General features: G+C 40.1%; 1 long non-coding RNA gene across 6 annotated transcripts in view; it reads right to left on the bottom strand.

Moving 5' to 3' along the window:
* The window catches only part of LOC309821628, a 116,454-nt gene that overhangs the window by 47,046 nt on the left and 57,108 nt on the right, over positions 1-12,300 (bottom strand). For 4 of the 6 annotated variants that reach the window (XR_014296644.1, XR_014296645.1, XR_014296646.1 and 1 more), the window contains exon 5: positions 2,172-2,264. This is a non-coding gene — a long non-coding RNA (uncharacterized lncRNA). The remainder of the gene's footprint in view (positions 1-2,171; positions 2,265-12,300) is intronic. The other 2 variants (XR_014296647.1, XR_014296648.1) reach the window with 1 other exon arrangement.

Here is a 12,300-nt window from a genome sequence, read left to right as displayed (position 1 = left end):
TAGAGCCCTCTAATATATGTCACTGAGATTTTTAAAGACACAGTAGACTATGTGCGGAGGATTTGTATGTGTGTCATTTTAAAAAGCAAGAAAGTGTATTTAGATTATAAATTTTTGGTTTACTTTTAGATAATGGCTTATTTTACCTTACTAGTTTAGAAACTGAAAGAAGTGGGGCAGTGACATACCTATTTCATTTTTGGGTATTTTAGTTCATACGGAAGAAGAATACTTCTTTAGGACTGGTTACTTGGTTCAAATAATTCTTAATTTTTTAGGAAAATCACTCCGTACATGGATTATTACCTGGTACATGGGCACAAATTTTCTTATGTGGATATTTCCTTTCCAGTATCTTCTCAAGTTGGAAAAAATATATATATGTAGTCTTCTCTCACCCTACCCTATATTTATATTACCTGTAACCTAGCAAGAAGTTGTTTTTGCTCTAGATTAGTTTGTTTTCATTATAGCTGAGTACCATGATACCATTTCATTTCAATTTTCAGCCCCAAAAGTTCCCACTATTTTACTAAGTTGTGAGAAGATGTCTGTAAAATTGCCTGGTCTTGTACTTTTCACAGGATTGGCCTTTGCCAGCCACAATCCTGTGTGAACTTGTGTAAGTCTCTTTAACCTCTGTGAGTGTGAACAAGTTGTGCTGTTGAAGGAGTTATGTTTGGGCTAAGCCTTGTCTCAGAGGAGGATGTCACAGAAGGCAGCTACTGTGTAAGCCCTAATGGGCCCTGGAGACCACTGTCAGAAATGGGATAGCAGGCCAAAGAGCAAGGTATCTAATCCCTTAAGTCATTTCCTGTGTTGAGTTTCCAAGACTGAGAAAAAGATAGTACATTTCTTTGGCTTCTCATGCAGATCACTAGATGTGTGAGATTTAGAGCTGTTTGAGCACCTCATCTCACGGTACAAACCCTGGACGATGATGTTTCACCACTGATCTCTTTACTATGAAGAATGGTTTCCTTCCATAGGAGTGTTGGAGAAAAGAAAGTGTATGAAAGTGTACTGGAAATAATGGATTGCGGGAGGAAACCGGTTACAGATATATTCTTGCCTAGCAGTGAAGTGCCTTTATTTTCAGCACAGAGCACAAATGTTAGACCTACTCCAATCTGATGTTCAATTTTCCTGTGTTTTCCACCTGATTGTACTCCTAAAGCTTTACAGGCCATCAAAAGAAATGCTGCTTGTTTTGTTTTACAAGATTGATTTAAGAAGGCGGGGTGGGGGGAGGGATGTAACTGCTCTCCTCTCCTGGGAACAACTACAGTTAAAACAAGGTGGTATAATGTAACTGCTCAGTGTTAGACATGCCTCGATCCACCTTTTATTGAGTTCCTGCTGCATGTCAGGCACTGTGCTCCACTGGGGAGAGAGAGCAGTGACCTCAAGGAGCTCACAGTCTCTGCAGGGAGTGCTGGATAAGAGACTTACCAGCTTCTGATCCTGCCGATTTAACATGAAAATATAGGGTACAGTTATCACTTTCATTTCCATCTATAACATATGTATTACGTAGTTTTCCAAGGACCTTCTTTACCTGGAACTTATTAAGAATCTGTCAGTCAGTGAACATCTTGTCTTCTTGCAAGCATGAATCACTTAGCCTGCTGATAGCTTACAGAACACCTTATGTAAGTAAGGAGTCATATATTCCACTATGTAGATTATTTTTCCATATGCTAGCCAGGTAGAGATTACTCAAGAGTTCTCTTAAGACTGTTAAATTGCACACAGTTTTGGACCCCTTCTGCTCCAGCGTAGGGAGTGAGGAAGAAAGTATTAAAGCTCACTTTGCCCTTCCATATGCTTCTCAAAAGTCTGTGTAAACATATCTTAATAGATGTTGAACACCATGTAAATAGTTGAAAATATAAATTTCTATTTCAGTTTAAGAAAAAGCTTATGAATCATCACTAGCCACTGTTAATATCTATTTGTATTCTTACACCTTTTCAATACATTTGAACAAATATATAGTTTCTGGCACTATTTTTGTACTAGGATAAAGGAGTTACTATGTATATTATGTTTAGCTTTTAAGTCATTTTAAGTAATTGTGAATGTTGATTTCTTGTCTTTCCTCTCCCCCCACCATGAGAACCATTTCATGTGACTCTCCTATGACAAAATCACTTTAAAGGAACACTTACCCACCTACGATCCCTGTAAAGTCAAGAGACGGTCAGGGTGGTTCTCCACTGCGCAAACTCTTCGCTTGTCAGTTGCCTCCTCATTTTGCCATGCTTTGTAAGAATAAAAAGAAGAGTGAACAAGCAGGTATGAGTGTTGTGTGATTATTAGGGACTCTGAATTTTAGGCAGGGAGAATGGACCCAATAGTTTGAGAGACCTTAATCAGGCTAACCTGTGGTCCTGTTAGCTGAAAAAGATGTGGTTTAATAAACTCCTTTCTTTCCTCAGCCTAGACACCTCAGTAATAGTCTTCTTGTTAATATTCTTTGCTACCAGTTTGAGGGCAACATTTTCCATACACCTCACCACTTCTCAAGTCCCTGACAATTCTATAGAGGGTGATGATTGTTACCATCCTCAGGTTGCATGCGGAGCTAAGGCTTAGGAATTAAATACTTGCCAAATGGCATGAGCTGGATTCGATCCCAGATCTGTCTAGTTTGAAAGCAGGTATTTATTCCACTTAATTCTCTTTTTGAATTTTAATAGTAAAAGGTCCCAAATCCACTCTTAGTGGATCAAATGGGCTACCTAGAAGCATTAGATACAAGATTTCCCACACCCAGCAGATCTGGTTTTGTTTGGGATTTTAGAGTTAACGTTCCTTTAGTTCATCTAGTAATAGCTAATGCCGTGCCATCACAGGATCCCAGGTACCACCGTGCTTCAGTGCTGCTAGTCTAGCGGCATGGAGGTATAATTAAATGCAAGATTTCTGACTCGTTATTTACTTTTGCCACTAGACAAGCCCTCTTCACGTGGAGCAGAATATCTAGGCTATGCCTAATTCACAAAGCTAAAGGCAAAAGTAAAATGAAAGCTCATGTAAAACAATATTTTAGACCTTCTGATCACTAGAGTGCGCCAGTTTCAGCTGTATTTAAAGAAGTAATCTTACTGGGTACAAACATGAATAAAACTGCTTTTTTAAAGATTTTTACCAGCTAAAGAAAAACAAATGGAAAAAATCAATGGGGAATTAAGATTTGCTTACTTTCCTTTGTCCAGGATCATTTCTTTAAGATTTTCCCCAAACAATAACTGATCACCTGAAGTCTCTCTGATTGATACTCAATATTCCATCCACAGAGACATCATCCCTTCTTGTAGAAAAGGGAGGCATTTGACAACTCTCTTGAACCCACATTCTTGCTATCCGCTGTGCTGCCTTCTCAGCAGACAGGGATATATTTGATATATGCAAATGTCAGTATATAATTTTCTGGTTTTTTAAGGCATATAACAAATTAACAGAAACACTTTGAACCTGCAGAGAATATTCCTTGATTTTAAGCTATATTCAGCCTTGGCAGGAGAAAGACTCTATGTTTCTAATTTACAATCCATTTTTTCAAAATAAATATCCACAAGAATTATGAATGGAATCAAAATAATTATTTGAATCAAAAGAAATCTAATTAAATGGCATGTTTGCCTCATTTTAAGTGTACGTATGAGCGTGCATGTGCGTGTATGTGTGTGGTGTGTAAATATTCAGGAACTGAGTTGACTCAGTCATCTGACAGAATCCCAATGGCACATTCTAGGATTCATCTTTCTAAGTGAATTTAAGGGACAAGACTGCATGGCTAAGGGGGAGAAAAAAGGAATGAACATGAACTATCACAATAGCTTTAAATGTTAATATCCCCTATATTACTTTTAGAGCCATATTTCACTTCATATCACTGTTTCCCCTACCCAACAGGAGTGTTTTTTAGGCTTTATATGACGCCAATCCAGCATATATTCCTCTAAGACACCAGCTTCCCCCTTTACCAACCAGCTCTCTGAAAAATCACGAATTCCCTGATCTCGCTGATGCACCCTGACCAAGGAGAAAAAGTATAAAACATGCTCAACAACTACCTCGGCTACAGCTGCTCTCTCTCCAGAAAAGCCAACAGAAGTAGTTACTAAGGGTGCTCTACCGAGTCTGTTAGAATGAGTAATGCACTTGGAGGAGTGTATGAAGGCAGGACCATGTCCTATCATTATTTCCTCTGTTTCTTAAACCTCTGCTTCTCTTTTTCTGTTCTGGCTCCATTCATAAGGGCTTCAAACATACTTGATTCTCCCCTGCTCTAAGAACACCTACCTGAATTACACAGCCCTCCCACCAGCATCTCTGTACTCTGTCTTGTACTTTGAAGGTACTCAACAAACACTGAGTGAAAGACTAGACTTCTCTCCTTTCCCATTTGACATAAAATTGAATTTTTTATAAAGAAAGGAGAAGGTAATTCCAATGAAGGACAACAGAAAACTCAATACAGCATTTTTAGAAATTCTCAGTTGGAAAAGAACTGAATTTTAAGATGAAAAAAAAAAACTGAATCAAACAATTTGGGGTAAGAATATTTGTTTTCTATTGTGAAAAATTAGTTACCAGGCTTTAACTCATAAATTGATAACCATTGGTGGAGTTACTCCCAGGGAGTTTTACCATACTGCTAGGAGCCAAGGAAAATTCACAAAGGCTAGAGGCCAATGATCTTGTGGAAAAGACAAGATTTACATTTAAAAATAAAAATAAGCAAACAGAAGACGTTCATTCATTCATAAATACTTGATTCTCTCCTGAGTGTCAGGCTGGGGTAAACTAATAGGCATGGTCTCACAAAGCATCTAGTCCAGAGGAGGCTACACACCAGGGCAAAGAGACAACCATGTCTATGCACTGAGGATGGGAGTGGAGGGTTTACAGATGGTTCTTTAAGTGTGTGACAACTGGTTTATAGCTAAGTGAAAAGGAAGAAGAGTATTCCTAGGCAGAAGAAAACATGTGAAGACCTAGAAGTAGCAAACTTGAGAACTTGAAAGCCTTCTCACAATTTATTTAAATAATTATAAATTTTATATTTTTAAATGATAAGGGTTAAAAATATATTTACAAATATTATGAATACTTATGAATGTTATATAAAATAAATGTCATTTTTTTTAATTGAAGTGTAGTTGATTTACAATATTATGTTAGTTTCAGGTGTACAACATGATGATTCAGTATTTTTATATATTATACTCCAGCTAATGTCCTTTAAAGGTATATTTGAGCTTTTAAGAAAATAAGAGAAATCCCCACAGGCCAAAATAAAGCAAATTAAAAATCCAATCAGCAAGCATGTGAGATGATACTATGTCAGGCCTGGGAATATTTGCAGATCTATATAATGAAGGGGTTTTAAATCAGACCAGGAAACATGGTCTTGAGATCCAGTGAAGCACTTGGGGAATGGCCCTCCAAGCAAGACTGAAAACTCTGAAAGCTGTGCTCTCAACATGTAGAAAGGGGAGGGGGTAAAATTCACTCAGAGACACAGAGACACAGGACAACTGAAGGAAGCATGCCTGTCTTAATCTGAGCTCTGGTTTAAAAAAAAAAATTGTAACATTGAGTCCATCCTCACATTAACACAGATTTGGGGTTTGAATGTGATGCAGGACTACCCAAGTTATTGATAAATAGCAGAAAAAGAAGTCTCAGGCAGGTAATATCCCTGAACAACTGGCAAAAGCAAAGGCAAAATGTCTTTGGAAGAACACAGCCTCAAATAGGCCCATGAAATTTCCACAGAAATAATGCCACTAAAGAAAAATTCATAATTGCAAAATACATGAGGAAACAATTCACAGTGTACAAAGTCAGAAGCCACAAGACTGTACGATCAGATACCCAAGAAATTCAGGCAACAGAACTCTTTGATAGAGGTGGTTGGGAGGAATCATTGACTCCTCACTCTTGTGTTTCCAAATGAAGGGAGACCCCTAAAATGGCAGTCTTGGTCTCCTGTTCCACCCTTAACCCAGTCAGATATGTGATTGGAGGGTGACAGCCATCAGTCCACAGTCCTAAAACGGGTGTGATTAATCTAATAAAAACAGTAAACACTGGGGATTTGTTTCTTTCTACCCTGATCCAGTGCAAGTTGAAAATCCTAGGTAAGTGTGTTCAGTATGTGCGCTGTCCCAAGGTATAGCCTACGGAGGGGTGGGGGTCAAGGCAGGGAGTGTCAGTAAAGCCATCTGACCACAGCATGCTCTCCAAAGGAACTTATTTACAGGACCACCTCCACAAAGCTCCATACGAGCCACTGTCGCCATGATGTTCTTGGAGAGCTATGCCTACCTCCTGTTAGGGTTTAGAGACTTGCTCATACCAATGGGTCTTTTCAATCAATGTCCTCTCCTGTGTCTGAATGTGGTAAATCAGCGCTTTCCTGGGTCTGCTTGTAAGCTGTGCCCTTTGAGAGCACAGAGAATGTGCAAATAAGAACATCTTCCTCCCCTCTCCTTCCTGCTGGTGGCTGTATAGAAGGCAGGAGTGAAGTCAACACTGAAAGAGATCCCATTTTAGGAATGCAGTGAATTCACTAAAGAATTCAAGAGAAGCATAGTTGGAAGATATGTTGTTCTATTTTATATTAGAAAATTCTGAAAAGTAAATTTCACACGACCAGAACTTATCATTCACATTTTTTTCCTGCCTATCCTGTTTAAGACTTGCATCTGTGATAATCAGCACTGAAACACACGAACAAACTTTGAGTCATTGGAAGCGAGTATTCACAGGCAGCACAATGAATGAGGCAGCGTCATGAGTAATCATATAACCATTATAAATAAATGGTATTAGGGAACTGCAGAGGCAAGAAGATCTACATTATTTTTGTACAAACTGGTTTTAAAGACCACAGCATTGTGAGTATAACAGTCACTATTTTCTTCTGTCAGTGGGAGTTATGAAGTTAGAGACAAAGAACACATTTGACAGTAAAGAATACAAGCAGGTGGTTCCTGAAATTGAACACTATCAACATGAATTGATTTTTACATGGTAATGAAATATGTACATATCGCTTCTGTATTCAATTTCCTAAATTTTCATTGAAAAAACATGATATTAGTTTCCTACTGCTGGTGTAGCAAATTACCACAAATGTACTGAATTAACACAAATTTATTATCTTATAATTCAGGTGATCAAAAGTCTAAAATGTGTCAGCAAGGCTACATTCCATCTAGAGGCCATTTCCTTGCCTTTTTGAGCTTTCAGAGGCTGCCTGCACTGCTTAGTTGATGACCTCTTCCTCCATCTTCAAAGCCAACAGCATAACATCTTCAAAGCACTCTCCCTCTCTCACAGTCACACATACACACACTCCCCCTGACCCCCGCTTCCATCCTCACATTGTCTTCTCTAACACTCCTGTCTCCCTCTTGTAAGGATCCTTAGGATTACATGTGGCCCACCCAGATAATCCAGGATGAGCTTCCTATTTGAAAATGCTTAACAATCATATCTGCAAAGCTCCATTAGCCATGCAAAGTGGCATAGTCACAGGTTCCAGGGGTTAGGATGTGAACATCTTTGGGGGCCATTATTCTGTCTAACACAGTCACTCTCACATGGACTCACGAATTATGTAATACATTTTTGGTGTGTTCTTTTAATAGACCATTTTTCAGAGCAGTTTTGGGTTGGAAGAGGATTGGCCAAGATAGAGTAGAAAGACCCTGAGATCACCTCTCATGAGCACACAAAAACCACAACTAATTGCAGAACTATCACTGATGAAAAAGACTGCACCTACCAAAAAGGATCTTCTACAGCTAAAGACATAAAGCAGGAACCACAGTGAGACAGGTAGGAGGGGTGGACTCATGATATAACCAAGTCCCATAGCCCTAGGTGGGCAACCCACAAACCGGAGAATAATTATACAGCAGAGGTTGTCCCACAGGAGTGAGAGTTCTGTTGGGCTCACCAGCCCAGGGATCCTGCACTGGAAAAATGAGCCCCCAGAGGATTTGGTGTTGAAGGTCAGTGGGGCTTAATTTCAGGAGCCCCACAGGACTGGGGGAAATAGAGACTTCATTCTTAAAAGGTACACATAAAATCTCACACCAGGACCCAGGGTAAAAGCAGTAATTTGATAGGATCCAGGTCCAGACCTACCTGCTGGTCTTGGAGAGTCTCCCGGATAGGCAGGGGTGGCTGAGGCTCACCCTGGGGACACAGACATTGGCGGCAGCCACACTGGGGAGCTCCTTCTACCACACGGACCTGCCTGCTGGTGGCCGCCATTTTGGGATCCTTCCTCTAGCTCATTAGTGCCAAAACCTGGCCTTACCCAACAGCCTTTAGGGCACCAGTGCTTGGACACCTCAGGTCAAACAACTAACAGGGCAGGAACACAGCCCCACCCATCAGCAGACAGGCTTCCTAAAGACTTCCTGAGCCCATAGCCATCTCTTGACACTCCCCTACACATGGCCCTGCCCATCAGAGGGCCAAGACCCAGCTCCATCCACCAGTGGGCAGGTACTGACCGTGCCCTCCAGGAAGCCTGTATTAGCCTCTAGACCAGCCTCAACCATCAGGGGGCAGACATGAGACACAAGAAAACTACACTCACACAACCTGTGGACACAGCCTACCCACAGCAGGCCAGACCCCACCCTGGGACAAGCCAGGCCCTGGCTGTGCCCACTAGCAGGTCAGCACAAGCTTCCCCAGACCCCATACCCAACTGTGTCAGGAACTGGTGCCCCCCACCCCCACCCCACCCCCCGCCTCTGCCCCAGTGACCTGACACCAGCTCCAGGATTTCTGGGCCCTGCAGCAACTTCAGGACCTGAACCTCTGCCTGCCAGTAATCTGGCACTAACCCCAGGACCTGGCTTTATCCACCAATGAGCTGGCACCAGCCCTGGAGTCTTCTGGACCCAGACTCCACCCACCAGTGAGCCAGGACTAGCCCCAGGGCCTCCTAGGGTTCTGCAGCCAGCTGCCTCATGACCAGGCCACACTAACTAGCAGCCAGCAACATCCACATGAGGCAGGGCCTGGCAACCAACCAGGCTGGGGGTCACCCAAACCTGTAAGACCACCCACATAGTCAGCCCATCAAAACAGAAGGACCCACACAGCCCTCTTAGGGGGAACCCCTAGAGCATATAGCTTGAGTGACAAGAGGGGAGTGTGCTGTTGTGAGGCATAGGGCATCTCCTACAGAAGGCCACTTCTCCAAGGTTGAGAAACATAACTAACCTACCACATACATAAAAATATAAATAGCAACTTAAACAAAATGAGGCAGCAGAGGACTATGTTCCAGATGAACGAACAAGATAAAACCCCAGAAGAAGAACTAAGTGAAGTGGAGACAGACAACCTACCCAAGAAAGAGTTCAGATGTAAAGATGATCAAAGAACTCGGGAGAAGAATGGATGCACAGAGCAAGAAGTTAGAAATTTTTAACAAAGAGTTAGAAAATATAAAGAACAACCAAACAGAGGTGAAGAATACAATAATAGAAATGAAAAGTACACTAGAAGGAATCAACAGTAGACTAAATGATACAGAGGAACACATCAGCAAGTTGGAAGACAGAGTAGAGGAAATCACTGCCACTGAACAGAAAAAAGAAAAAAGAATGAAGAGAAATGAGGACAGTTTAAGAGACCTCTGGGACAACATCAAGCCCACTGATGTCTGTATTATAGGACTCCAAGGAGAAGAGAAAGAGAAAGGTGCTGAGAATATAGAAGACATAATAGCTGAAAACTTCCCTAATCTGGGAATGGAAACAGTTGCCCAAAACCAGAAAGCGCAGAGAGTCCCATACAGGATTAACATGAAGAGGAATAGAGCAAGACACAACATAATTAAAATGACAAAATTTAAAGATAAGGAGAGAATGTTAAAAGCAGCAAGGGACAAAAAAAGACAACAAATAACATAAAGGGAACTCCCATAAGGCTATCAGCTGATTTTTCAGCAGAAACTCTGCAGACCAGAAGGGAGTGGCATGATATATTTAAAGTGATGACAGGGGAAAACCTACAACCAAGAATACTCTACCCAGCAAGGTTCTCCTTCAAATTTGAGGAAGAAATCAAAAGCTTTACAGACAAGCAAAAGCTAAAAGAGTTCAGAACTACCAAACCAGCTCTACAACCAATTAAAGGAAATTTTATAGGTGAAAAAGAAAAGGCCACAACTAGAAACAAGAAAATTACAAAATGAGAAAGCTCACTGGTAAAGGCAAACACACAGTAAAGCTAGGAAATCATCTACACACAAAGCTAGTAGGGAGGTTAAGACAAAAGTAGTAAAATCATCTATATCCACAATAAGCAATTAAGGGATATACAGAACAATGAGATGTAAAATATGATATCAAAAACAGTAATCATGAAGGGAGGAGAATACAAATGCAGGGTTTTAAAATGCATTTGATGTTAAAAAAAAAAAAAAAACTGAAACCTGGGGATATATGTATACATACAGCTGATTCACTTTGTTATACAGCAGAAACTAACACAACACTGTAAAGCAATTATACTCCAATAAAGATGTTAAAATGAAAAAAAAAGAACACATGCTAAGCCTCAGTCTCTAGACCTCTTTCATTTTCACTAATTGCTTTGTTCTTAGCCAGCTTGCTTTGAAATTAAGAGATCAGCAACTTAAAACAATCATGTGTATATATATATATATATATATATAGAGAGAGAGAGAGAGAGAGAGAGAGAGAGAGAGAGAGGGAGAGAGAGAGGGAGATTACTATACAAAAACCTCACAGTAAACACAAACCAAACATCTATAATTATATATGCACACAAAAAAGAAAAAGGAATCCAAAATAACACTGAAGATAGTCATCAAATCCCAAGAGAAGAGGAAAATAAGGGGAAAAAAAGACCTACAAAAACAAATCTAAAACAATTGACAAAAAGGCAATAATGACTACATATTGATAATTACCTTAAATGTAAATGAACTGAATACTCCAACCAAAAGACACAGAGTGGCTGAATGGATACAAAAGCAAGACCCATATACATGTTGCCTACAAGAGACTCACGCAAATGGAAATCAACTGAAAGCCAGAGTAGCAATACTTATATCAGACAAAAGAAACTTTAAGATAAAGACTGCTACAAGAGACAAAGGACACTACATCATGATCAAGGGATCAATCCAAGAAGATACAACAATTGTAAATACATATGCACCCAAGAGAGGAGCACCTAAATATATAAGGCAAATATTAATGAACATAAAGGAGAAACTGACAGTAACACAAGAATAGTAGGGGACATTAATACTCCACTTACATCAAGGAAAGATCATGCAGACAGAAAATCAGTAAGGAAGCACAGTCCTTAAATGACACATTAGACCAAATGAACTTAACTGATATATAGACAGCATTCCATCCAAAAGCAACAGAATACACACTCTTTCCAAGTGCACATGGAACATTCTCCAGGATAGATCACATGCTGGGCAACAAAACAAGCCTTGGTAAAATTGAAGAAAATTGAAATCTTATCAAGCATCTTTTCCAATCACAACACTATGAGACTAGAAATCAACTACAAGAAAAAAAACTGCAAAAAAACCACAGACACATGGAGGCTAAACAATATGCCACTAAACAAGCAATGCATCAAAGAAATCAAAAAGGAAATTAAAAAATACCAAGAGAGGGGGCTTCCATGGTGACACACTGGTTAAGAATCCGCCTGCCAATGCAGGGGACATGGGTTTGAGCCCTGGTCCGGGAAGATCCCACATGCTGTGGAGCAACTAAACCCCTGCGCCACAACTACTGAGGCTGTGCTCTAGAGCCCATGAGCCACAACAAAAGAAGCCACCACGATGAGAAGCCCATGCACTGCAACAAAGAGTAGCCCCCACTCACCGCAACTAGAGAAAGCCCGCGCACAGCAGTGAAGACCCAACACAGTCAAAAATAAAATATATAAAATAAATAAATTTTTAAAAAATACCGACAAATGAAAATGAAAACACAACAATTCAAAACCTATGGGATGCAGCAAAAGCAGTCTAAGAGGGAAGTTTATAGCGATACAATAAAAGAAATAAAAGAAATCCAAATTGGAAAGGAAGAAGTAAAACTGTCACTGTTTGCAGATGACATGATACGACACATAGAAAATCCTAAAGATGCCACCAGAAATCTACTAGAGCTCACCAATGAATTCAGTAAAGCTGCAGGATAAAAAATTAATACATAGAAATATTTTGCATTTCTATATACTAACAACAAA

Source organism: Grampus griseus (genome assembly GCF_964374135.1).
Source record: "Grampus griseus genome assembly, chromosome: 4".
Classification (NCBI taxonomy): Eukaryota; Metazoa; Chordata; class Mammalia; order Artiodactyla; family Delphinidae; genus Grampus; species Grampus griseus.
This window is presented reverse-complemented; position numbering and strand designations above follow the sequence as displayed.